This window comes from Cervus elaphus, chromosome 25 (assembly GCF_910594005.1).
Source record: "Cervus elaphus chromosome 25, mCerEla1.1, whole genome shotgun sequence".
Lineage (NCBI taxonomy): Eukaryota > Metazoa > Chordata > Mammalia > Artiodactyla > Cervidae > Cervus > Cervus elaphus.
The window spans coordinates 55,380,285-55,408,168 of NC_057839.1; the positions used below are offsets into that span (position 1 = coordinate 55,380,285).

At 38.0% G+C, this 27,884-nt stretch overlaps 1 pseudogene; it reads right to left on the reverse strand.

Annotated features, from left to right (window-relative positions):
- Window positions 1–3,343: 3,343 nt before the first annotated feature.
- Window positions 3,344–4,320, reverse strand: LOC122683660 (annotated as a pseudogene).
- Window positions 4,321–27,884: the final 23,564 nt, after the last annotated feature.

The window sequence follows — 27,884 nt, forward strand, 5'->3', positions numbered from 1 at the left end:
TCACTGATTCCTAAGATGTTGATGTTTATTCTTACCATCTCCTGCTTGACCACAGTAAATTTATCCTGATTCATGGACCTAACATTCCTATACAATACTGTTCTTCACAGCAGAAGATTTATCACCAGACACACCCACAACTAAGTATCATTTCTGCTTTTGCCCAGCCACTTCATTCTTCCTGGAGCTATTGCAGTTCTCCTCCACTCTTCCCCAGTAGCATGTTGGACACCTTTAGACCTGGGGGACTCATCTTTCTGTATCGCATATTTTTATCCTTTTATACAGTTCATGAGGTTCTCACAGCAAGTATACTGGAGTTTGCCATTCCCTCCTCCAACAAAGAGTACCCTTTAATCCTTAGTCAAAGAATGCAGAGAAATACATCAAAGACACTGACAAGATTTAAGCATATGGCTAGTGAACCTTAATAAAAATATCAATTTAAAGAACAGGCTCTGCACAAAATGTGCCCACATTATGAAATGCTTTCATGTATATAAGTTTTAATCGCATAGCTAACTATGAATATGTATAAATAAATGAGAACAGAAGCAAGCTATTGTATGCACCAGACCCTAGTCAGGAAATAGAAAAATAGTATTAATGTTTCACAGGAAGGATTTAATATGGAGAATTGCTTACATAAAAACTGAAGATTAAATAACAGAAAAAGAACATTGATATTAGCCAGAAATAGTAACCACAGAAAGCAACTACCACCACTGATGCTGGGGGATACAATGGTACCTAAAGTATCTGAACAGGGATGTGGTCAGGCTAGTGCTGTTAACCCTGAAAGGAAGCAAGAAACTGTATGTGGGAGAAAAGAAAAAAGCCAGTAGCTAGAACAAGTAGCTACACCATGCTTCTGCCTCTGCGAGAAAGCTCCCATCCCAGACCTCTCCAATGCAAGGTCATTAGTTCACACAGTATCCCACTTTCTAACGACCTTTCTCCTCTGCCAAGATCACTTTTATAATCACTCGCATTTACCCAGTGTTTGATCTCATTAGGGCCTTTAGCTGATTAACCAGTCTTTTCTCTCATAAGAATACAAATAAATACAATAGCCATAAACCGGGCTTCCCTGGTGACTCAGAAGGTAAAGAATCCACCTGAAATGCGCGAGACCTGGTTCGATCCCTGGGTTGGGAAGATCACCTGCAGAAGGGAATGGCTACCCATTCCAGTATTGTGGCTTGGAGAATTCCAAGGACAGAGGAAATGGCCAGCCTGCAGTCCATGGGGTTGCAAAGAGTCAGACATGACTCATGGGTGATAATCTAATTTTCATAACATAATACAAGGTTTATATACATACTGGCCCCATTTTATGCAGGAACAACTGAGACTGAAAATGTAAAAATTTTCACAGCAATTACGTATCATCAAAGCTGAGATTTCCACCTTGGCAATTTTCTGAGTCACCACTATTAAGCTCTATACTTACCGTTCTTTCTTTGCTTTTATTCAGGTCCATTTTTTATAGTCTAATGACTATCATTTTAATGAAATCTTTGTCAATACCAACTTGCTGTTGTTTACCAACTTGTTGTTGTTTAGTTGCTAAGCCCTGTCTGACTCTTTTGTGACCCCATGGACTGTGGTCAGCCAGGCTTCTCTGTCTATGGGATTGCCCAGGCAAGAATACTGGAGCGTGTTGCCATTTTCTTCTCCTGGAATCATTCTGACCCAGGTATTAAACTTGTGTCTCCTGCTTGGCAGATTCTTTACCACTGAGTCACCTAGGAAACCCCAATACCAATTTAGTCTCTCCTTAACCACTGCACTGACCTTCTAACTTTTTCCTATATACATTCTTGGCCATAAAATGCATATTTAATGCAAAACTTGGAATGAGACCTCAGATACATATGCCACAGATCAGCTTTCTGCTTAAAATTCTCCAAAGACCTTCCATTTCCTTCCAGTTAAAATCCAAAACTGTTTCAATTTCTTAGTAGATCTTAAAAGATCTGCCTCTCAGTTAATCATTCTATTTAATCTCTTCCATCTCTCTGACTTCTTCCATTAAATCATATTGGTTCCCTTGTTTTCTCTTGCATGCACCACACATTTATTAATAACACCAAAACCTTTGCACTATCTCTCCTCATCTTCCTCCTCCTTCATGTGCATTGTCATTCTCAAGATTACATTTTCTCCTCCAACATCACTTGAACACTCTATAAAATATGATTCTAACCATCCATTATTTCTCATCTTGTTTTTATATTTTGTTAACAGACTTTTTGCCACCTAGAATGACAGGACTGTTTTCTGAACAGTCCATCAAAATGAGTTTAGAAGAAAAGTCTATATTTTAACTACTTTATCAGGTCCTCTAGAAGTGGTCTTGGCACATATCAGGTGCTTAATTATTATTTATTGATCAAATCAATGTTGAATCAAATCATCCACTGAATCTTTAGTACACTTTACTATTTTTTAAGCACAAATGCCTGCACAACTTTGACTTACAAGGTAGTTCTATGCAAAACAAATTAAAATGTTAGTGACCTTGATATTATAAACTACGTACAATTAAAAGTGGTTCCAGGGTACATAATTTTGCTTCTCACACAAGAGGACAATTCTCAGTCAGTTCAGTTCAGTCACTCAGTCGTGTCCGACTCTTTGCGACCCCATGAATCGCAGCACACCAGGCCTTCAGGTCCATCATCAACTACCTAAACCCATGCCCATCGAGTCGGTGATGCCATCCAGCCATCTCATCCTCTGTCGTCCCCTTCTCCTCCTGCCCCCAATCCCTCCCAGCATCAGGATCTTTTCCAATGAGTCAGCTCTTCGCATGAGGTGGCCAAAGTATTGGAGTTTCAGCTTCAGCATCAGTCCTTCAAATGGACACCCAGGACTGATCTCTTTCAGGATGGACTGGTTGGATCTCCTTGCAGTCCAAGGGACTCTCAAGAGTCTTCTCCAACGCCACAGTTCTAAAGCATCAATTTTTCGGCGCTCAGCTTTCTTCACAGTCTAACTCTCACATCCATACATGACCACTGGAAAAACCATAGCCTTGACCGGATGGACCTTTGTTGGCAAAGTAATGTCTCTGCTTTTTAATATGCTATCTAGTTTGGTCATAACTTTCCTTCCAAGAAGTAAGCGTCTTTTAATTTCATGGCTGCAATCACCATCTGCAGTAATTTTGGAGCCCAAAAAAATTAATTCTGACACTGTTTCCACTGTCTCCCCATCTATTTCCCATGAGGTGATGGGGCCAGATGCCATGATCTTAGTTTTCTAGTTGAGATTAAAAATTGTGATACGAACATGTCTGTTCATGCCTAACAGGATGGGAAGTCTCCCTCAAGTTTATTCACATGATTTCTACTCCTTTTTGCACAGTGCAAATCTGTATGGGAAAAAAATAATACACTAACTCTTGGGTCCCATTCAGGTAAATTAAGATTCATTCTTCAGGCTGTTTCAATAGGACTGGATTTGGCCGTTCCTGTTTAGAAAATACCATGGAAAATTTATATACAGGGGTTCACGCAGTTGCATTTGGATAAAGCTGGCAAGTCCTTCCTATTAGCATAGCCCAGGAAATGCCATCCAGGAAATCTAATATATTGGAATAGATGTTGTGGTGTTTGGCCTACAGTTTGATCGTTCTTAGGGTTAACCCGAAGCTGTCAATATCTGGTACTAGATGTAAAATTCGCTGGTTACCCTGCAACCCTGCAGACTTCTTATACATCTTATATCTAAATTTTTAAGCAGACTGTCATCTCTTAAATCCAAGTCTTCTGGAGTAGTCTGCAGTGCTCATCTTGCAAACAAAATATCATCAGTCCCTATCCCATCAAAACACAATTTGATAACTGTTACAAATGCCTCTTCAACAGCTCTTAAATCTTTTACTTCTTCCTGTCATTTCAACTTATAGAATGGGGTGAAAAAATCACTTCGATCACCATGTCTTGGTGCAACACACAATGCATCAATATTGGCACGTTTTGCATGTACTCCTAATCTGTAAGATCCAAATGTAAACTATTTTCCCACCAACATTTTCAATTACAGATTGTGGTAGATTCTTACTTTCACCGATTTCTTAAAAGAGTATCCACTCTTTTACCAGGTTGTTTAATTTTCCCCAAATTAAAATCTTGCGCTGCAGCTCTGCTTTCTCTCCATAAACCACAAAGAGCTTCAGAGTCTCAACTAGTTTCAGTACAAGTAGGCAGTGTCTCCTTGGGGGCATCTAGGCTGATGGGAGAAGTGATGTCCCAGTGCTTCCGTGGCGGCTGTGTTTGCCTATGATCCCTGCATTGTAACTGGAAACAGCATCGTCTCCTGCGCCGCCACAAGCAGTCACGTCTCCCCTGGCAACCTCCCGGGCTGAAGCTCTGGGCGTGATCCACAGAGGCGGGAGGGAGGCGGGGCCTGCCTTAGCCCTGGGTCCAGCCTCACCCAGCACCAGCTCCCAAGGCTTTAAGCGCTTCACCTCGTCCCCGCTTCGTCCTAACAAGGCGCCCCCATCCACTGAATCTTTTCACTCTACTCATTCAAAGAATTCAGTTCTGAATGTAACTAAATCACTAAACTCTCCACAGGTTTCATACAGAAGCCGGGCTCTTTCAGATCAAGTTACCCAACAGGGTAATATACTTCTATAAATCCAAGGCACACAAACAAACGTGTCTTTTTGCTATATCCTCTCTTCCTTTCCCCCTCGATTGTGTACATAACTGCGCAGTATGTCTCCAAATCCCAAATTCTTTATTTTTATCCTTTGATCAGATCTTCTGCTTTCATTTAGAACCTATAAATATCCCATGAAAAGTGCTTCACATTCTGATCAACCGCTGATAATTGAAATCATTCCCTTCTATTCCGATATGGAACCTTCCTCCTATTACATAATCTAATTCTCTCCACCAGTGTTTTCACTTTCTTTTCCTCCCATATTGTAAAGAAACAAGTACTTTTATTCCCTTTCTTCACTTGAAAGTTCCATCACTCCTTCTCCACTGAATATTTCTTGGTAACTTTTAAACATGTTTCCATATAACAAATGTAAAAATACCAGAAACACTTTCATTTAATTTCTCATGTGTGTGTTAGTCTCTCAGTTGTGTCTGACTCTTTGCGACCCTATGGACTGTATAGACTGTAGCCTGCCAGGCTTCTCTGTCCATGGAATTCTCCAGGCAAGAATACTAGAGTGGGTTGCCATTTCCTTCTCCAGAGTTTCTTCCCGACCCAGGGATTGAACCCAGGTATCCTGCATTCTAGGCAGATTCTTTACCATCTGAACCAACAGGGAAGACAATCAGTTCCTCATAAACCACTAGCTAAAATCATAAACTCTCTTCTTCTATCACAATCCACTTGAATAGCTTTCCGTCCACTTATCTCTATTTTCTCAGCTCATTTTATTCTGGAATATGGTCTCATCACTTAACAAAAAATTCCTGCTGAAAAGAAAAATAATATCTATATCTCTAAATCCTGAACATTTTCTATCTTTATTGTATTTTATGTTTCAGCTGAATCTGACACTGTTGATTGCTCCATCCAAGAAACTGTCAATTCATTTGGTTTCTATGACACATCCTTTTTCTATATTTTTTTTTCACCCTTTTGCCTGTTCCTTCTTAGTTGGCTTTTTAGGCACATCTTTATCACACTAAGGAGCTCTCCTGGGCATCAGGTTTGTACCTTTTCTCTTTTCATTCTGTGATCTATCCCTAGGTGATGCCGTTTTCAATTCTGGTTCCAATAAAATCTACACAGAGCTGAAATTCACATTAAAATTTGAACTTCAAACTTAAATCAGAATATAAAATTTAAATCTCCTCTCAGCTCTATGCACACACTGATTTGCTATTTACCAAGTTTATTACAAACTCCCTTTCTTGCAGACTTCTTAGTTGGTACCCTTGCTGCCTGACTAGGTCTTACAATACTTGGTGCATTCTTATAGTGAGACCTGCAGACTTTTCTTTGAATGAGGGGTCAGATCAATCAGAGCCCTCTTACACTTACTCTTATTTACATCAAGTATCTGGTATATTTTATTCAAAGCACCTACTATAGTCTGCAATAACACATTAATATATTTGTTTATTTTGTTTCTGTCCCTGTTCTCCACTAAAACAGAAGCATCATGATGAAAGAATACTTATATCTATCATTTACTCTTGTTATTCACAAAATAGATTAGAGTCAGGCACATAGTGTATAAAAAATCAGGATGGGGGACACATATTCACCCATGGCTGATTCATGTCAATGTATGGCAAAAACCACTACAATATTGTAAAGTAACTAGCCTCCAATTAAAAGAAATAAATTAATTTAAAAAATAAGAATAGCTAACAATGTATACTTACTATGTGCAAGGCAACACTGAGAGAACAGATACATAATCAGTTCAATTTCACTGTACCTCTATGAGGTAGATGCTCTTTACAGATAAAGAAACTGAGATACTAAAGAACGTAGTAAATGTCTCAAAGACATACTAGGAGCATTGCAAGAACTAGTGGTTGAACTAATTAAGACTTACCAAATCTTCTAGAAACACTAAGAACAAAAATAGAAAGTGCCTAACTTAACAAAACTAGCACCGCTAGACTGAGTTAATAAAGCAAGCAGAGAATGACTGATATTATTGTAATAAACATGAAAATGATGATAGATTCAAAATTAACATAAATTATGTGAATGAAATTAATAACTTATTGAACATCTAAAATTGAAACAGGAAAATTAAAACATGATAAGTGGGACAAATAAAACAACAAAACACAAAAGCAAGTGAAAGTATGGATCCGTAAGTATTCCCAGAACACAGATTTAAATTTCAAGGTGTTTGAAAAAATAAGAAAAATGTGAGGTTGATCCAGGAGTTTTAATATCTGTGTAATACAGATGAAGAACAAAAGAGAGAAATGATTGATGGGGAACCGTGTAAGACAGTTCCATTGAAGTATTCTGCTGGTTCTTCATATTATAGCCAAAAGAGAGATGCCAGTTTGATCCTATATAAGTACTGCTGTAGAGTTATTTTGGGCATAGTGTAAAATCTACATAAATTTTCCATATGCTGTGTGATGTGCATGCTCCTCTTGCATGTGCACAATTCAAGTCTATGTTCCTGCATTGCACACATTCCAAAACGCCTGAACACACCAGTGTTTGTTAACACAGGACACTTTTTTTTGATTGTTTAAAATATGAATTGCCCAGACTATCAACATAAAATATATGCCAGATATTTAGAAATAAACATTTTATATTTGTATATTTAAAATATTTTATCATTTCTATTTCTATTTGTAATGATGACAGTGTGAAAACAGTCAAGCTCATGAGTCTTACAGTATAACTTTAACTTGCAAGTATAACTGCATTTGATTGAATTCCATACTTTTAATCTTGACCAAAAAGCAGATGCTAAATTTAAATAAACCATATGAATCACCTTTATGTTATTTCTCCTTTATATCACTTAGCTTACATATACCTCAAAGTAACTGGTTTAATCAGCTCAGTTCAGTACAGTCGCTCAGTCGTGTCTGACTCTTTGCGACCCCATGAATCAGCATGCCAGGCCTCCCTGTCCATCACCAACTCCCAGAGTCTACCCAAACCCATGCCCATCAAGTTGGTGATGCCATCCAGCCATCTCATCCTCTGTCGTCCCCTTCTCCTCCTGCCCCCAATCCCTCCCAGCATCAGGGTCTTTTCCAATGAGTCAACTCTTCCCATGAGGTGGCCAAAGTACTGGAGTTTCAGCTTCAGCATCAGTCCTTCCAATGAACACCCAGGACTGATCTCCTTTAGGATGGACTGGTTGGATCTCCTTGCAGTCCAAGGGACTCTCAAGAGTCTTCTCCAACACCATTGATCAAAAGCATCAATCTTTCGGCACTCAGCTTTCTTCACAGTCCAACTCTCACATCCATACATGGCCACTGGAAAAACCATAGCCTTTACCAGACGGACCTTTGTTGGCAAAGCAATCTCTCTGCTTTTCAATATGCTACCTAGGTTGGTCATAACTTTCCTTCCAAGGAGTAAGCGTCTTTTAATTTCATGGCTGCAAACACCATCTGCAGTGATTTTGGAGTCCCCAAAAATTAAGTCTGCCACTGTTTCCACTGTCTTCCCAACTATTTGCCATGAAGTGATGGGACCAGATGCCATGATCTTAGTTTTCTGAATGTTAAGCTTTAAGCTGACTTTTTCACTCTCATCTTTCACTTTCATCAAGAAGCTCTTTAGTTCCTCTTCACTTCCTGCCATAAGGGTGGTGTCATCTGCATATCTGAGGTTATTGATGTTTCTCCTGGCAATCTTGATTCCAGTTTGTGCTTCTTCCAGCCCAGCATTTCTCATGATGTACTCTGCATAGAAGTTAAATAAGCAGGGTGACAATATACAGCCTTGATGTACTCCTTTTCCTATTTGGAACCAGTCTGTTGTCCCATGTCCAGTCCTAACTGTTGCTTCCTGACCTGCATACAGGTTTCTCAAGAGGCAGGTCAGGTGGTCTGGTATTCCCATTTCTTTCAGAATTTTCCACAATTTATTGTGATCCACACAATCGAAGGCTTTCACGTAGTCAATAAAGCAGAAATAGATATTTTTCTGGAACTCTCTTGCTTTTTTGATGATCCAGTGGATATTGGCAATTTGATCTCTGGTTCCTCTGCCTTTTCTAAAACCAGCTTGAACATCTGGAAGTTCACGGTTCACGTATTGTTGAAGCCTGGCTTGGAGAATTTTGAACATTACTTTACTAGTGTGCGAGATGAGTGCAATTGTGCGGTAGTTCGAGCATTCTTTGGGATTGCCTTTCTTTGGGATTGGAATGAGGAAAACTGACCTTTTCCAGTCCTGTGGCCACTACTGAGTTTTCCAAACTTGCTGGCACATTGAGTGCAGCACTTTCACAGCATCATCTTTCAGGATTTGAAATAGCTCAACTGGAATTCCATCACCTCCTCTAGCTTTGTTCATAGCGATGCTTTCTAAGGCCCACCTGACTTCACATTCCAGGATGTCTGGCTCTAGGTGAGTGATCATACCATTGTGGTTATCTGGGTCATGAAGATCTTTTTTGTATAGTTCTTTTGTGTATTCTTGCCACCTCTTCGTAATATCTTCTGCTTCTGTTAGGTCCATACTATTTCTGTCCTTTATCGAACCCATCTTTGCATGAAATGTTCCCTTGGTATCTCTAATTTTCTTGTAGAGATCTCCAGTCTTTCCCATTCTGTTATTTTCCTCTATTTCTTTGCATTGATCACAGAGGAAGGCTTTCTTATCTCTCCCGGCTATTCTTTGGAACTCTGCATTCAAATGGGAATATCTTTCCTTTTCTCCTTTGCTTTTTGCTTCTCTTCTTCTCACAGCTGTTTGTAAGTTCTCCTCAGACAACCAGTTTCCCTTTTTGCAATCCTTTTCCATGAGGATGGTCTTGATCCCTGTCTCCTGTACAATGTCACGAACCTCCATCCATTGTTCATCAGGCTCTATGTCTATCAGATCTAGTCCCTTAAATCTATTTCTCACTTCCACTGTATATTCATAGGGATTTGATTTAGGTCATACCTGAATGGTCTAGTGGTTTTCCCTACTTTCTTCAGTTTAAGTCTGAATTTGACAATAAGGAGTTCATGATCTGAGCCACACTCAGCTCTTGGTCTTGTTTTTGCTGACTGTATAGAGCTTCTTCATCTTTGGCTGCAAAGATTATAATCCATCTGATTTTGTGTTGACTATCTGGTGATGTCCATGTGTAGAGTCTTCTCTTGTGTTTTGGAAGAGGGTGTTTGCTATTACCAGTGCATTCTCTTGGCAAAACTCTATTAGCCTTTGCCCTGCTTCATTCTGTACTCCAAGGCCAAATTTGCCTGTTACTCCAGGTGTTTCTTGACTTCCTACTGTTGCATTCCAGTCCCCTATAACGAAAAGGACATCTTTTTTGGGTGTTAGTTCTAAGAGGTCTTGTAGGTCTGCATAGAACCATTCAACTTCAGCTTCTTCAGCATTACTGGTTGGGACATAGGCTTGGATTACCATGATATTGAATGGTTTGCCTTGGAAATGAACAGAGATCATTCTGTCGTTTTTGAGATTGCATCCAAGTACTGCATTTCAGACTCTTTTGTTGACTATGATGGCTACTCCATTTCTTCTAAGGGATTCCTGCCCACAGTAGTAGATATAATTGTCATCTGAGTTAAATTCACCCATTCCAGTCCATTTTAGTTCGCTGATTCCTAGAATGTCGACATTCACTCTTGCCATCTCGTTTGACCACTTCCAATTTGCCTTGATTCCTGGATCTAACATTCCAGATTCCTATGCAACATTGCTCTTTACAACATCTGACCTTGCTTCTATCACCAGTCACATCCATAACTGGGTATTGTTTTTGCTTTGGCTCCGTCCCTTCATTCTTTCTGGAGTTATTTTTTCATTGATCTCCAGTAGCATTTTGGGCACCTACTGACCTGGGGAGTTCCTCTTTCAGTGTCCTATCACTTTGCCTTCTCATAGTGTTCATGGGGTTCTCAAGGCAAGAATACTGAAGTGGTTTGCCACTCCCTTCTCCAGTGGACCACATTCTGTCAGACCTCTCCACCATGACCCATCCATCTTGGGTGGCCCCACACGGCGTGGCTTAGTTTCATTGGGTTAGACAAGGCTGTGGTCCATGTGATCAGGTTGACTAGTTGTCTATGACTGTGGTTTCAGTCTGTCTGCTCTCTGATGCCCTCTCTCAGTGCCTACCGTCTTACTTGGGTTTCTCTTACCTTGGACGAGGGGTATCTTCTCACGGCCGCCCCTTCTGACCTGGAATGTGGAGTAGCTCTTCTCGGCCCTCCTGCGCCTGCGCAGCAGCCGCTCCTTGGAGGTGGGGTTGCTCCTCTCAGCCGCCGCCCCTGACCTCGGGCGTGGGGTAGCTCCTCTCCGCTATTGGTTTAATAGCAACTAATCCGCTAACACTGTGGTTATGCCAATTTGATTTCATTATTTATGTATAAAGTTTACATATTTAGACTTTCCACTAGTAGTACATTTTTTAAAATTTTATTTGTCTGTCTGCTATTTACATTAGAGATGGTTATAATGAGGGTGATGATGTCCACTGTGATATTACAGATATATCAAAGCACCAGCAGCATCAAAAAGCATGTACATTTGTAACATGAGAGCCAAACTAGAGTTTAAGAGTGAACTCACTGAAAGGAAGATATTGGAAGAAAAGATTCATGAAAGTTACTGCTTTTCATCTGGAAGTAAAGATAGAAATGGAACATGTACTGAAACTAAAAACTTATCAAATTTTTTAAAAATGTATTTTGAAACTGTGGGGCACTGAAGAAAGAGTAGTAGTCATTTAATTTTTTTCATTTATTTTTATTATTTGGAGGCTAATTACTTTACAATATTATAGTGGTTTTTGTCATACATTGACATGAATCAGCCATGGATTTACATGTATTCCCCATCCCGATCCCCCCTCCCACCTCCCTCTCCACCCGATTCCTCTGGGTTTTCCCAGTGCACCAGCCCCGAGCACTTGTCTCATGCTCTATGACCCACCTCCCAGAATATTGGAAATAAAAGCAAAAATAAACAAATGGTACCTAATTAAACTTAAAAGTTTTTGCACATTTAATTTCTTAAAACTAAATTTTCTTAATTTGATGTCAGGTAATGGTACATATGATACTTTTTATAGATAGCTGCTGTCTACAAAAAAAAAATTCAGAAGAAGCAATATCTAAAAGTGTTTAGAGTATCCCTTATTATGTTATCATTTAAGTGTGATGCTCATTATTTCAAGTGTTTTCAAATGGTTCAACATATTTTTGTTTTAATATGATTGATGCATGTCTGTCAGATTCTCAGGAAAGTCAATTAAATGCTCAAAGATCTGTCTTCAAGAATAATTTTGCTACTCTAAACAATCTGTCTCTTTCTTACCAATAGTGAAATGTTATGCCAAGAATCTTTTTATCAACATCATACAAGTATTAAACACTCACTTAAGAAATATCAATTCTATTGACATAGTGACTTGAGCAGAACTTTGCTGCCCTGGGCTATCAGATTTGTACTAGGAAAGATTTGTGTATTTATTACCTAACTTTAAGCACAAAGGTGAAAGCCTATGTAAATGAAACCAACATGGAAGACTTAGATATTTTAGGAGGTCATTAAAAATTCAGCAACCATTTAGAGCATTGCTACCCAAAGTGTGTTCCACAGATTAGCAGTATTGACATAATCAGAGGATTGTTAGAAATGCAAAATCTCAGGTCCCTCTTCAGAATCTGCAATTGAACAAGCCCTTCAGGTGTTTTCTGTGTAGCTGAGAGTTAAACAAACATATAAAGAGAATGAAGCCGATGATTATTGCCCCTGGGAGACTGACGGTGTGGTCCTGTCATATAAAGCTAGAGCATATACTAGCTGGGGGGATCAATTTATTTCAGGTTAAGTAAGAAGACACCTGATAATGAGCAGAGGCACATGTGACTTAAAGAACCGTTAGTTATGTGAGTATCAAGTATTTGGAAACGAGTTTTAGGAATCATAAAAATGAATGCGATCAACAAGATATTCAGAATTAGTTATAAGCAATTCATCATTTTTTAAATATAAATATTGCGGTGGCGATGGTGGTGGCATGAAACTGTTTTGTTTTTTTCTTTTCAACTGGATGCTGCATATTTGAATCTATTTCCTGAATCTAACCACTCAACCACTTTCACTGCTACCATTAATCAAGATCCCTCTAATCCTCCACAAGAATTACCCCAATAGGGGTAATAAGTATTTCCCCAATGCTTTGCTTTGTCCTCACCCCACTATCATGCCTCTGCATGGAAGCCAGAGTGATTTCTGTATTTTAAAGTGTAATTCAGATAATGACAGTCTCCTGTTTAAAACTCTTTAATAGTGTAGACCCCAGTCATTAATAGCAATTACAGCTAATAATCCCATTTAGTAAGAAAAATTATAACAAATGTACCATGCGTGTATATGTTAATGATTAATAATCACATTCTTTCTCCAAGATTGAGGATTACTCCCAGGAATAAACTTGAGAAAATGGAGGTATTGGTTAAAAACCCTATCCTAGGACACAGTAATAGCTAGAATTGAACCAAGGAAACTTAGCTTCAATCTTAACCTTTAATCATCTTTCTATATACATATCTCTTCATTCCCATGGGAGACTTTCCTGATCTTTTGCCAAACAACCCTTCCCAACCTATCTCTCATATTTTTTTTTTTTTTAATTTTGTGCTATGCAGCTGAGCCTTCCTTTTCTTCATCTAACATGCCACACATGTACCGGCCTCCTCTTCCAGTTAAGTTCTTCCCCAGGTGTTTTCACAGCTTATTCACACAATTGTCACCTATTCAGAGAAGCAGTGTCTGTTCATCTAGCTTACTCCTTTACCTTGCCTTATTTTACACTGTGTCACTGATCAACATACAGTGTTAAAGTAAAAAGTCTTTACAGCTACAGTACAAGTTTCTGCAATATAATTAGTCCAAAATTACAGGAAGAAAGGGGAATACATGACTCACAGAAATAGCCCTGCAAAATTCATGCATTTCCCGGTAGGGATCTTAGGCATGCAGAAATAACTAAGGAACTGGTTCTGAACCTAGTGTTAAAACTAGCAGTTAGAATTGACTGTCTTTGTCAAATCTCTGGGTCGAATCTCTTTAATTTGACTCAAAACTCTTTTATGTCTGACTTAGTACATGACAGTAAGACTTTCAAGTCCACTTTTGTTCTAATACATTGCCTATCTTATTCACTTTGTAGTACACAAAGATAATCCAGCCTCACACAGATACACAGCTGAAAAGGGGAGGAGGATTTTTAAAACCTTATCAGATACAATAATTATTTTGACACTATACCCAAATTCAATACCTGTCAATTTATTAAAGTTTAGATTTAATGTGGAATCTGAAAACATGTCAAAAGACTTTCCAGATTATAATTTTAAAAGCATTATTCTGTCTTGCATTTTTAATGAATCTTTAAATCATGTGTTGTTGTTCAGTGCTCAGTCATGTCCGACTCTTTGCGACCCCATGGACTGCAGCACGCCAGGCTTCCCTGTCCTTCACCAACTCCTGTAGCTTGCTCAAACTCTCATCCATTGAGTCAGTGATGCCATCTAACCATCTCATCCTGTGTCCTCCTCTTCTCCTCCTGACTTCAATCTTTCCCAGCATCAGTGTCTTTTCCAATTAAGTCAGCTCTTCACATCAGGTGGCCCAAGTATTGGAGCTTCAGCTTCAGCATCAGTCCTTCCAGTGAATATTCAGAGTTTATTTCCTTTAGGATTGATCTTTAGTCCAAGGGACTCTCAAGAGTCTTTTCTAGCACCACAATTTGAAGGCATCAGTTCTTCAGTGCTCAGCCTTTTTTTATTGTCCAACTCTCACATCTGTATATGACTACTGGAAAAACCAAAGTTTTGACCATATGACACTTTGTAGGCAAAGTAAAGTCTCTGCTTTTTAATATGCTAAGTTTGCCATAGCTTTTCTCCCAAGGAGCAAGAGTCTTTTAATTTCATGGCTGCAGTCACTGCCCACAGTGATTTTGCAGCCCCAAAATATAAAGTCTGTCACTGTTTCCATTGTTTCCCCATCTATTTGCCATGAAGTGATGGGACCAGATGTCATGATCTTGGTTTTCTGAATGATGAGTTTTAGGCCAGCTTTTTCACTCTCGTCTTTCGTTTTCATCAAGAGGCTCTTAGGTTCATGTGTGGGTCATTTTAAAAGAAATGGTTCCGCGAATTCTACAGATATTCCAAATGTTGATTTATTCCGTTAAATAACATTTTAACAAGAAATCAAATTTTTCTTATCTCTACTGATTTGGTCATAAAGTTCCTTGTTTTGGTAAGCTGATAAACACATGGTGGCAAATATAAGTTTTGTAAAATTTTTATTTTATTAAAAAATTACTTTTACTTGAAAGCTCAAATTTTATCATTGACAACAAGTACTGTCTGTTGTTTGCCTGCAATTACTATTCTCACTTGGTTTATTTTCAAGAAAGTGTAAGGAAATACAAAATCTGAATAGTTTGTATGGCAATCATTCTTTCAAATTAAAAGTGTTATGTTAAAAAAAAAACAAAACAAAACTCAGTTCACAGTCCAAACAATCACAGAGTGTATTTTTCTTGAGAGACAGTTGTTCTTTGGTAAGAAAGTGTTAGCTGCTCAGTCGGTGCCCAACTCTTTATGACCCCATGGACTGCAGCCCACCAGGCTCCATAGAATTCTCTAGGCAAGAAGACTGGAGTGGGTTGTCTTTCCCTTCTCCAGGTGACTTTTCTGATCCAGATATCTAACCCAGATCCCCTGTATTGCAGGTAACTTCTTTACTGTCTGAGCTATTAGGGTAGGAAAATATGTAATATGTGAATTCCATTTCATCACTCAATATATTAACAGTATGTCTACCCAAAAGTTGAGGGTTTTTTCCTGCTACAAAAAATGATTGAAACCAGTTGCACCTCTGCTGTTGCATTCTCTCCTCCCCTTCTTCTCCTTTTCCTGTGCAGGTGTGCCAAGTGAAGAATGGAGTGACTATTAACTCATTATTATGTCAACAGTGTGATTCATAGTAAGGCACCAGTCATTTTTACCCACAGTTACTTTTATACCATCAGTGAAACTATCAATTCAGTAAAAAGGCAAAAATATTTTAGTATTATTTTGAAAACAATTTTAACACACAGCCTGTCTGATATGGGCTTCCCTGGTGGCTCAGCTGGTAAAAAATCCACCTGCAATACAGGAGACCTGGGTTTGATCCCTGGGTTGAGAAGATCCCCCGGAGAAGGGAAAGGCTACCCACTCCAGTCTTCTGGCCTGGAGAAATCCATGGACTCTATAGTCTATGCGGTCACAAAGAGTCGGATATGACTAAGTGACTTTCACTGTCTGAAAAGTCTGAGTTTTACAAGGGTGTGTTGACAACACATTGTAAACTGTTCAGCTTCCCAGGTAGCTCAGTGGTAAAGAATCTGATGCCAATATAGAAGACTCATGAGATGCAGGTTTGATCCCGGGGTCAGGAAGAGCCCCTGGAGGAGGAAACGCCAACCCACTCCAGTATTCTTGCTGGGAAAATCCCGTGGACAGAGCGGCCTGGCAGGCTACAGACCATGGGGGTCACAAAAAGTCAGACACGATTGAGCATTGGAGATTAGATTATGAAATGTAACTCCATAGGGTAATCAAATGGAGAAGCCCCACTCCTTTATATAGCACTGTTTCCAACTATCTGGACATACCTCCACTGAAGTTCTCCCAGAAATTCCCCAATGACAATTTAGGTGTTTTTAATAACAGTATTTAAATAAGTGTGTAGAAAGGTGGTAAGTAAAAAATAAATATGAAGAGTCTAAGGAAAACAGCAAAAACCAAAGGTGATGTAGAACCTACTGAACACATGTATGAAGCAATGGTTAAATAGCAGCATGACTCAGGGAAGATATGCCCAATACCCATCACAAACAAGACAGGATCCTTCTGATAGTATTCTTCTCTTGGTAGCCTCCTGGGCTGATGGTTACAGCAAATATAGTTTTACCTGAGTCAGAAACAGTTTGCTTGAGAAAGATTTTTCTAAAACAGAAAACAAGGAAAATACACTGAAATAATAGTGTGATAATTTTCTCCCTAAATTGAAATCAAACTATTAGTTTATTAATGAAAATTAGCTCTGATAAAACCAGTAAAATATTAGATACCATCGTTCATTATACAATGATTAAATTTATTGAAATGATATAAACAAAAATTCTGATAAATAAGACTGAAAACTGCTATAAAATATATTTCATAAAGTAACATCAACTATGAGCTTCCTTTTCAACTCAAATAATTGTTTTTCTTTTACTACACTTTTAAGGTATTAAAGTATTTGACCAAAAATCTCAGTGAAAATCAATATATTTAAATAGCTATACTGTTTTTCGCTGTTGGTTTGCATTCAAAATAATACCACCCTTCACCCATGTTCAATAAAATATAATTCCCAAATAATTACTTTTCCCCTTTGTTAAAAATAATTTTCATTGTACATTGAACACACATATCATTGTCTTTAAACAAGCTTGCTATTCAAGATAAGACAAACTTTTCCATTGACTGTAATCACGCAATCTCATTAAAGGAAACAGGGGTTATTTTAAGCCCATATTTCCAGACATTTTGTATGCTTCTATAAACATATAAGTGTATTTATAATATCATAAAATGTTACTTAGATTTATTTTTATTTCCATAAACACTTTGATACATAAATAATTTTAGAATATATTCAGTTCAGTTCAGCCACTCAGTCGTGTTCGACTCTATGTGACCCCATGAATCACAGCACACCAGGCCTCCCTGTCCATCACAAACTCCTGGAGTTTACTCAAACCCATGCCCATCGAGTCGGTGATGCCATCCAGTCATCTCACCCTCTGTCATCCCCTTCTCCTCCTACCTCCAATCCCTCCCAGCATCAGGGTCTTTTCCAATGAGTCAATTCTTCATATGAGTATTGGAGTTTCAGCTTCAGCCTCAGTCCTTCCAATGAACACCCAGGACTGATCTCCTTTAGGATGGACTGGTTGGATCTCCTTGCAGTCCAAGGGACTCTCAAGAGTCTTCTCCAACACCACAGTTCAAAAGCATCAATTCTTCGACACTCAGCTTTCTTCACAGTCCAACTCTCACATCCATACATGACCACTGGAAGAACCATAGCCTTGACCAGATGGACCTTTGTTGGCAAAGTAATGTCTCTGCTTTTTAATATGCTATCTAGGTTGGTCATAACTTCCCTTCCAAGGAGTAAGCGTGTTTTAATTTCATGGCTGCAAACACCATCTGCAGTGATTTTTAGAGCCCAAAAAAATAAAGTTTGCCACTGTTTCCACTGTCTCCCCATCTATTTCCCATGAAATGATGGGACCAGATGCCATGATCTTAGTTTTCTGAATGTTAAGCTTTAAGCTGACTTTTTCACTCTCATCTTTCACTTTCATCAAGAAGCTCTTTAGTTCCTCTTCACTTTCTGCCATAAGGGTGGTGTCATCTGCATATCTGAGGTTATTGATATTTCTCCCAGCAATCTTGATTCCAGCTTGTGCTTCTTCCAGATCAGTGTTTCTCATGATGTACTCTGCATAGAAGTTAAATAAGCAGGGTGACAGTATACAGCCTTGACTTACTCCTTTTCCTAGTTGGAACCAGTCTGTTGTCCCATGTCCAGTTCTAACTGATGCTTCCTGACCTGCATACAGGTTTCTCAAGAGGCAGGTCAGGTGGTCTGGTATTCCCATCTCATTCAGAATTTTCCACAGTTTATTGTGATCCACACAGTCAAAGGCTTTGGCATAGTCAATAAAGCAGAAATAGATGTTTTTCTGGAACTCTCTTGCTTTTTTGATGATCCAGCGGATATTGGCAATTTGATCTCTGGTTCCTCTGCCTTTTCTAAAACCAGCTTGAACATCTGGAAGTTCTCGGTTCACGTATTGCTGAAGCCTGGCTTGGAGAATTTTGAACATTACTTTACTAGAGTGTGATATGAGTGCAATTGTGCAGTAGTTTGAGCATTCTTTAGGATTGCCTTTCTCAGGGATTGGAATGAACAGACCTTTTCCAGTCCTGTGGCCACTGCTGAGTTTTCCAAATTTGCTGGCATATTGAGTGCAGCACTTTCACAGCATCATCTTTCAGGATTTGAAATAGCTCAACTGGAATTCCATCACCTCCACTAGCTTTGCTCATAGTGATGCTTTCTAAGGCCCACCTGACTTCACATTCCAGGATGTCTGGCTCTAGGTGAGTGATCACACCATTGTGATTATCTGGGTCATGAAGATATTTTTTGTACAGTTCTTCTGTATATTCTTGCCACCTCTTCTTAATATCTTCTGCTTCTGTTAGGTTCATACCATTCCTGTCCTTTATGTGTCCATCTTGGCATGAAATGTTCCCTTGGTATTTTCTTGAAGACATCTCTAGTCTTTCCTTTTCTGTTGTTTTCCTCTATTTCTTTGCACTGATCGCTGAGGAAGGCTTTCTTATCTCTCCTGGTTATTCTTTGGAACTCTGCATTCAAATGGGAATATCTTTCCTTTTCTCCTTTGCTATTAGCTTCTCTTCATTTCACAGCTATTTGTAAGGCCTCCTTAGACAACTATTTTGCCTTTTTGTATGGACAATTTGTTTTACATTGGCATTGATACATATACTTACATAAATTATACATAAAATATTTGTACATATGTATTATGTGGAATATTTCTTCTACATATGATGAGTTCTATTCTAAGAGTACATTCATAAATCCAGTTGTTCATAAGTTCCCAAAGTTCACCTAGGTACCCAACTAACTTAATCAGCTATTTAGTAGTGTACTGTAGCTCAGATGGTAAAGCGTCTGCCTACAATGCGGGAGACCTGGGTTTGATCCCTGGGTCGGGAAGATCCCCTGGAGAAGGAAATGCCAACCCACTCCAGTATTCATGCCTGGAGAATCCCATGGACCAAGGAGCCTTGTGGGCTACAGTCCATAGTGTCACTAAAAGACGGATACGACTGAGCGACCTCACATTACGTCATGTCACGTAATAAGCTCATAATTCTTTTCACACAAATAACCCATTAAAAAAAAAGCAAAAAATGAAAAAGCATAGTTCTAATCTTAAGCACAGTACCTTGAAAAGTACAGCACTACAATACGACAACTGGCCAACGGGTGCTGGCATCAGTGAAAAGAAGAGTTACTGACTGGAGGAGGGAGAGGAAGTGAATGATAGAGCTGAAGGATCCTCAGATTTAGGAGAGAGAGTTGTTGTTGTTCAGTCACTAACTCATCTCCAACTCTTTTGTGACCACATGGACTTTAGCACACCAGGTTCTGTCCTCCACAATCTCCTGGAGTTTGCTCAGATTTATGTCCATTGAGTTAATGATGCTGTCTAACCATTTCATTCTTGGCCACCCCCTTCTCCTTTTGTTAGCCTCAAGGTCTTTTCCAGTGAGTCAATTCTTTGCAACCAGGTGCCCAAATATTGAAACTTCAGCACCAGTCTTTTCAATGAATATTGAGTTGATTTCCTTTAGGATTGACTGGTTTGATCTCCTTTCAGTCCAAGGGACTCTCAAGAGTCTTCTCGAGCCCCATAATTTGAAAGCATCAATTCTTTGGCACTCAGCCTTCTTTATGGTCCAACTTTCAAATCCCTACATGACTACTGGAAAAACCATAGTTTTGACTAGATGGACCTTTGTCAGTAAAGTAATGTCTCTGCTTTATAATGTGCTGTCTAGGTTTGTCCTTACTTTCCTTCCAAAGAGCAAGCATCTTTTAATTTCATGGTTGCAGTCATCATCTGCAGTGATTTTAGAGCCCAAGAAACTAAAATCTGTAGAGTAAGCTGCAATTTCATGAACACCTGATGTTGATGGAACAGGTTCTAGATCCTTTATGTATTCAATTCTATGTATCCTATTGAAAAAATGATCCAGTGCTGTCTGGGTCATAACTCTTTTTTCCTTATTATAGACGACACAATAGCACTGAGTTACATCCTTAATTGCTGCTGCAAGTTTCATGTATAGACCAATCTTTGAGTCCTATGTCTCAAAAGCTAACAATGCCTTCTCATAAAGAAAATTGCTTGCTTCCAGATATCCTGGGCTTGCTTTATTACTGTACTCTACACAGTACTACACAGTAAAATACACAAATGTACAACCACTTGAAAAAATTGCACTCACATGATTGGACATATAGGAGAATTATTATACATCATTTTAGTGTCTTTTTTGTATAATAGCTCGATATTCCATAATACGGTAAATAGCTTAGACATTGCCTTATTGACAGTTTGCTTCAGATGTATCACTATTACCATTGTTACTACCGCCACCTGTTTTGATTTTGGAAATGAGGAAACGTATATAGATAATGTTGATTGTTTTACATAGATACCATTTTTCTATTTATTTAATAATATGTGACATTATCCTACATTTAAACATATTGTTTCTTTATTATAAAACATATGTATTTCTAAAACCATTGTAATATTTCATGCTCAGTATCAAATAACTATTAAGTTTACAAGACAGAATACAAACCATGTTGCTGACATAATCTTAACATTTTATTGTATGTATATATGCATGTGTATTTTTTTTTACAATTTCTTGATTAAAAGTATGTATTTTCTATACCATCATCTCCTCTTGAATTACATGAAAATCTGAATTGCTATCAAGAGAAGTCCACTATGACGTGAAGACTGAGGGTGAGTCCAAACTGTGCAGAAGAGTATGGCCTTAAGAGAAAGACTGGAGGATTTTTATATTTATTGCAGCTTTCAATGTATAAGATTATTGTTGTAGCTCTCAAAAAGAGCTTTCCTGGTAGCTCAGCTGGTAAAAATTCTGCCTGCAATACAGGAGACTCCAGTTTGATTCCTGGGCCAGAAAGATCCTCTGGAGAAGGGATAGGCTACCCACTCCAGCATTCTTTGGCTTCCCTGGTGGTCCAGAAGGTAAAGAATCCGCCTGCAATTCGGGAGACCTGGGTTCTTTCCCTGGATGGGGAAGATACCCTGAAGGAGGGCCTGACAGTTCACTCCAGTATTCTTGCCTGGAGAATCCCCAAGGACAGAGGAGCCTGTCAGGCTATAGTCCATGGGATCTCAAAGATTCAGACACAACTGAGCGACTAAGCACAGCACAGCACAGCTTTCAAAAGTCCATATCATGTATGTATGAATATATTTAAACATTTAAATTTTACTTAGGCCCAACTGGTTATTAAAATATGTATGTAGGCTGCATTTTTTATTCACAATACTACAAACTTGGAGATGATTATGCATTCTTTCACTATAAGCAAACTCTGAACCAAAGCATTTGCCTTTTTCTTTCCAAAAGCATCCTGAAGCTTATAGGAGAAATGAGAACCAACTACAAACTCCACTGTGGGCAAAATTAGGAAATGTGCTATGAAATATATATTACAGTTGTAAAAAGCACTATCATTTGCATAGGAATCATGAAAAAAAAAAGAGAGCAAGTCTCAAAGAAATTTCAATGGAGAGAGTCCAATGTTAGAAAGTAACAGTCACATTTATTTTTGCTCTCAACCCCTTGAGTAAATTGGCAAAGAAAGAAAAGACAAGCCTATGCTTACATGCACAGATAAAAGACACTTGAAAATAATTTTGCCTTTGAGGCAGCTGAAAAGAAAATCTCTATGTTGTGTATCTCAACTAGACTGGAAAAATCTCTCTGGAATCTTTTCCTCTATAGGAACACCTTGTAAATAACTTTTCTAAGAAAATCTAAATTATTCAGTGAAGGTAACAAATTATATTACCAGATACCTTTGCCAAGGAGTGGATGAAAAGTTTGAAAAAGTACTTCACTGGAGGGAGGGGGGTGGTAGGAAAACTTATTCTCTTGGTGTAGGTCAAGCAAAAATGCAAACATAGAGCTTCCCTGGTAAGAATCTGCTTGCCAATGCAGGTGAAGACAGGTTCCAGCCTTGATCCAAGAAAATCCCACATGCTGCAGAGCAGCTAAACCCATGTGTCACAACTATTAAGCCTGGGCTCTAGAGCCCTGGAACTGGAACTAGTGAGCCCTCAACCACAACTGCTGAATCCCACATTCTTTAGAGCTCACGCTCCGCAACAAGAGAGGCTACCACAATGAGAAACTGCAACTAGAGAAAAGCCACACAACAACAAAGATCCAACACAGCCAACAAATAAATAAGTAAATAAGTATATTTTTAAAAATGCAAGCATAAATCATACCAGATGTTTAATAGATATCTTAAAAGCAATGTTGCTGAAACAGAATAACTGATCCTACCTGTCTTTAACCATGCTTCCTCCTAGGTCTTCTTACCTCAAAAGCCCTGATCAATACAGCATATTTGCTTAAATCATAACTCTTGGAGTTTCTCTTGTGCCCTTTCTTCTTTTTCATTAGCAATTCCTAAGAATTCTAACTATATAAATGATCTCAAATTCTCCAAAGATGTAAGAATTCATAATTCTTGGCAAGTATTTGAAACAATGAGTGTTACGCTTAGAAGATTACTTGTAGTCTGAAATAAGATTTTTTTCTACAGAGTTATTTTTATCACCAAGGAAGTAGTGGTGCTTCTAGACAACAGAAAAGTCTTGTGGAAGGGAGAATTTTCTGGTGTGCCACTGTGGAAACATTGCTTAAGTGAATATGTATAAATGTATATTAATTTCAGAGGACCATGCCAGTGCTTATGCATAATTGAAACTTACAATAAAGAGAAGCATGTCACTTCATTGAGAAAGTATGTATAAATGTTCATTATCTCACACTATGGAGAGAAATAAGGGAAATAGTGGGCTGTCTTCTAATCAAGGAAAGCATCATAGCTTGTATTTTCCTGACTTTGAAGGGAAATCTAAAGGTTATTTGTTCTCAAGAGCATAAGGAAGTGAAATTAGCTAACTTTATTCTAAAGGATTGGTTAATTTACTGTGCTGCATGATATTATTAAGCTTCATCTTCCAAGCTGCAGAATCTAAGTATATTTAAAAGGGCTAATTTTTAAAAATGGTTGATATTTTCAGCACCAAAAATTTCATTACTTTATTTCGGTGCAAATACGAAAGAACCTTTTTTTTTTTTCTGTATAAGTGATAGTGTTAAATCATTCTGTCTTTCATTTGCTGTGTTAGGTTCATATGACATACACATACATATACATACCTCAATACTTGGATGGATATAATCCTACATTTAATATTTTTAAATGTTAGTATATCCCTGATGTACTCTTTTATTAACATAAAGCATTTGAACTAAATGAATGAAGCATAGAGAAAAGTCAGAAATTTATTTTTAATACTTATCATGTGTTAACTCTTCTATAGCTAATGAAAATATGGGCATTTGTATAAGGTAAATATTTTCCTATGAAATATTACTTATCTCGAGAATACATTGAATACAATGAAAAGGGAATTAAAAAGATATTGGAAATCTATTTCTTATAGAGGATTGATCAATTGTATATTTTATTAATCAGAACAATACAGCAGCAATTTCAAGACTGTGCAGTATAATCAAATATCCTCCAGAACATTCTTAAATTAAATTCAGTACAAACAGAAGAATGATGCATAACTAGCTTTCCTAAAAAAATTTGTGATCAGGAAAAAATATATTTAAAAAAATTCTTGACTCTCGTTTTTAAATCAGCAAGCTGATTCATTTTAATTTACTGGATCACAGTATCCTTTATTAGTTTGTCTCTGAAAATATTACTTTTTCTTGAATCACTTTACAGAAGACTGATTATCTGGATATTCATCATAAGTAAAGCTGCCAGATCAGACACAAGACATCCAAGTAAAATTTAATTTCAAATTAAATAACAAAATGGAACAATATAAAAAGTATAAAAATATGCCGAATATTGAATGGAATGTACTAATATTGACATTTGTTGTTCATCTGAAAAGTAAATGTAACTAGATATCTCATATTGTTATTTCTTAAATTTGCAGTCCAAACTTAAAAGAATGCTTAGAATTAATAGGTATTTGCTTAGACAGTTCCCTATAGATACAATATAATCTCTTCATCATGTCTAATTAGAATATTTGATGCTTGCCATAGTACACCTGTTAAGATTTTTTTCTCAAGATGCTGTCTCAGATCCAGTCATTCAAGGCAGAGCAAGTTAGGTTTTCTTCTGCTGTGACTTTAAAAACCTGCCATGAGACATTTAAAATTCAGAAATAAGAAAGACAATATTCTCATGAGTATAGGTGTTTGGATCTGTGAGACTATTAGGTTGTACTTTGTCAAAAATATTGTCAAACAATCTGTCATAAAATAGGGACTAACTAAGAAAATTACAATTTGAAAATAGATGAAGCTGCCAGAGTTCTGGTATTTCAGACACAAAAGATTAATCAAAATAAAGCCTAGTATTCTAATAGCACTGGGGAAAAAGTAGGCAGAGAGGCAAGCAAATGTTTGTGTCTTAATATATGCTTAAAATAGGTATCTCACATTGAACTCTTCCTCAGGATATCTCTACAAGTTCACTGATTCATTCATCTATTCATTAATGTTTTTGAAGTAACTACTCTATTTCAGACTTTGGGTTATTTTTTTTAAAAAGTAGACAAGATAGTCCTGGCTCTTCTAGTGTTGCAGGTCAGTTCAGTCGCTCAGTCATGTCCTACTCTTTGCGACCCCACGGACTGCAGCACGCCAGGCTTCCCTGTCCATCACCAACTCCCAGAGCTTGCTCAAACTCATGTCCATTGAGTCAGTGATACCATCCAACCATCTCATCCTCTGTCATCCCCTTCTCCTCCTGCCTTCAGTCTTTCCCTGCATCAGGATCTTTTCCAGTCAGTCAGTTCTTATCAGGTGGCCAAAGTATTGGAGCTTCAGCTTCAGCATCAATCCTTCCAATGAATATTCAGGACTGATTTCCTTTAGGATTGACTAGTTAAATCTCCTTACAGTCCAAGGGACTCTCAAGAGTCTTCTCCAACACCACAGTTCAAAAGCATCAATTCTTGGGTATTCAGCTTTCTCTATAGTCCAACTCTCACATCCATACATGACTACTGGAAAAACCATAGCTTTGACTAGACAGACCTTTGTCAGCAAAGTAATGTCTCAGATTTTTAATATGCTGTCTAGGTTGGCCTTATAGGATTTACCATCAGAATTAGAAGAGAGATTACTGGACAAGTAATTATAATAAGAGTGTAGAAACAAGTAGACTTTTGTAAAAAGATAATTATTTTAAATTATAAAATCCTACTCTTCTTTTTTGTTCTTTTTTTTTGCATAATTTCTCTCCCTCCATCTGCTAATTATCTTTGAAATTACATTTTAATAAAAGGCAGCAACAAAAGGAAAAAGATAATTTTTATATCTCTTAATTCACTATAATATATGAAAAGAAATGTTTGTTCAGAGAAAAACAGACTTTCTAAAGCTCCCCTTTTCCTAATGTATTAAATAGAAGCCATGACAGGTAGTGTCCAAGAAGGCCTTCCTGTTCCCCTCAGTTAGACTAAACCATAGACCAGCTTCTTCTTGACTGCAGGTCTTCTGGCCTCCCTTTTCTTAGAGCATTTACTTCAAAAAGTATGTAATAAAAATCCCTTTGAGATGTAAATCTTGGTAAAAACTTTCTTGTCAGATTTACAGTCCAGGAGCATCTCTCAAGAGAACTTTCTTTTTTAAATATAATAATCAAGGAAGATAGTGTCCCTGACTACCAGTGTCTATGGGAGGATAAGAGCTAACTTCTCTGGGTATGTTGCCACAACTTGTAAAGCTACCTCCTGTCATGAAGAAAATTTTCCTTTTCCTTTTTTGGAGGCGTGGCAATCAGCAAATTAACTGACACTGAGCACCTTTGATCTTTTATCATCTCAGCTCTTAAAAATTCTTTAGCCCTTTGTTTCAGACCAAGCTGTTTGAATCCTGGCCTCTCACTCCTATTGAAATAGTCTTGAATAAACTGTTCTTTGACACTAACTTTTTCTGGTATTGTTGCTTTGACTATGGGTTCAGACGAGTCACAGAATATGATATGAAAAAATATTACACCAGTAAGAAAGAGAAAATGCACTTGAAAAGAAAAACATTTAAAGCAGTTGAAAATACTTTGAGAAAAATTTTATTCAATAACATTGTTGCTAAAAATTAATAGGAAGTTATTGGTGCCCCACTTTCCACTTGCAGTTCTGGTAGGAAGGTGTTTCACTGACTGTCACTGAAATGTCAGTGTGCTGTGTTCAGCAGACCCTTGAAAAGCACAGGTTTGAACTGTTTAAGTCCACTTGTACACAGATTGTTTTCATTAAATGCACTTTGTAGTACTACTCTCTTCAAGGTTGGTTGAATCTGTGGATACAGAGCAGCTGATCTGATAGCACTAGGATTTGAAGGACTAATGTATACTGAGGGTCAAGTCTAAGTTGTAAGCAGATTCTCAGTCACACAGATAATGCCACTTACCTCTGCATTGTTCAATGGTTAACTTCATACGCAGAGAGGGAGCATGAAATAGTTAACCCCTACACATATTATTGCTCCCACAGTCAAACTTATCTGTTTTAACAGAAAGGATCTCTTAAAAGTCTTATTCTCCTCTCCAGGCTTCCCAGGTGGCTCAGTGGTAAAGTATCGGCCTGCCATGCAGGACACACAGGAAATGTGGGTTCAATCCCTGGGTTGGGAAGATTCCCTGGAGGAGGAGATGGCAACTCACTCCAGTATTCTTGCCTGGAAATTTCCTTGGACAGAGGAGCCTGGAGATCCACAGTCCGTGGGGTAGCAGAATTGGACATGACTGAGTTACTGAGCACCCAGAACATTCTTCTTTCAAGAAATCCAAGTTGGTACTTGAGAACCAGCATGTTGGCTAGGGATACATCACAGAATGGGATGACATAATTTCCTGAGTGAGCAAAATATGTTACTGAGGTCTGAACTTCAGAGGCCAATAGTGACATAACCTTAATTTACTTTCCTATTTCCTATGAACAGAAAATGTAAAACAAATCACACCAGCCCTAATGCTTTAGCAGAATTATACTGAAGCTCAGGAATTCCAGACATTGGAGTAGCTGACATTGGATTGGAGTCCCAAATATTGGTGTTATAAAGAAAGGTAAAGTGGATTTCATAGCCAAGTTTGATTTTAAGTAGCTAACTATGTTTGCACACAGAGAATAAATAGGAGCATAACAAAGTAGAAGATGTGGAGAAAGAAGA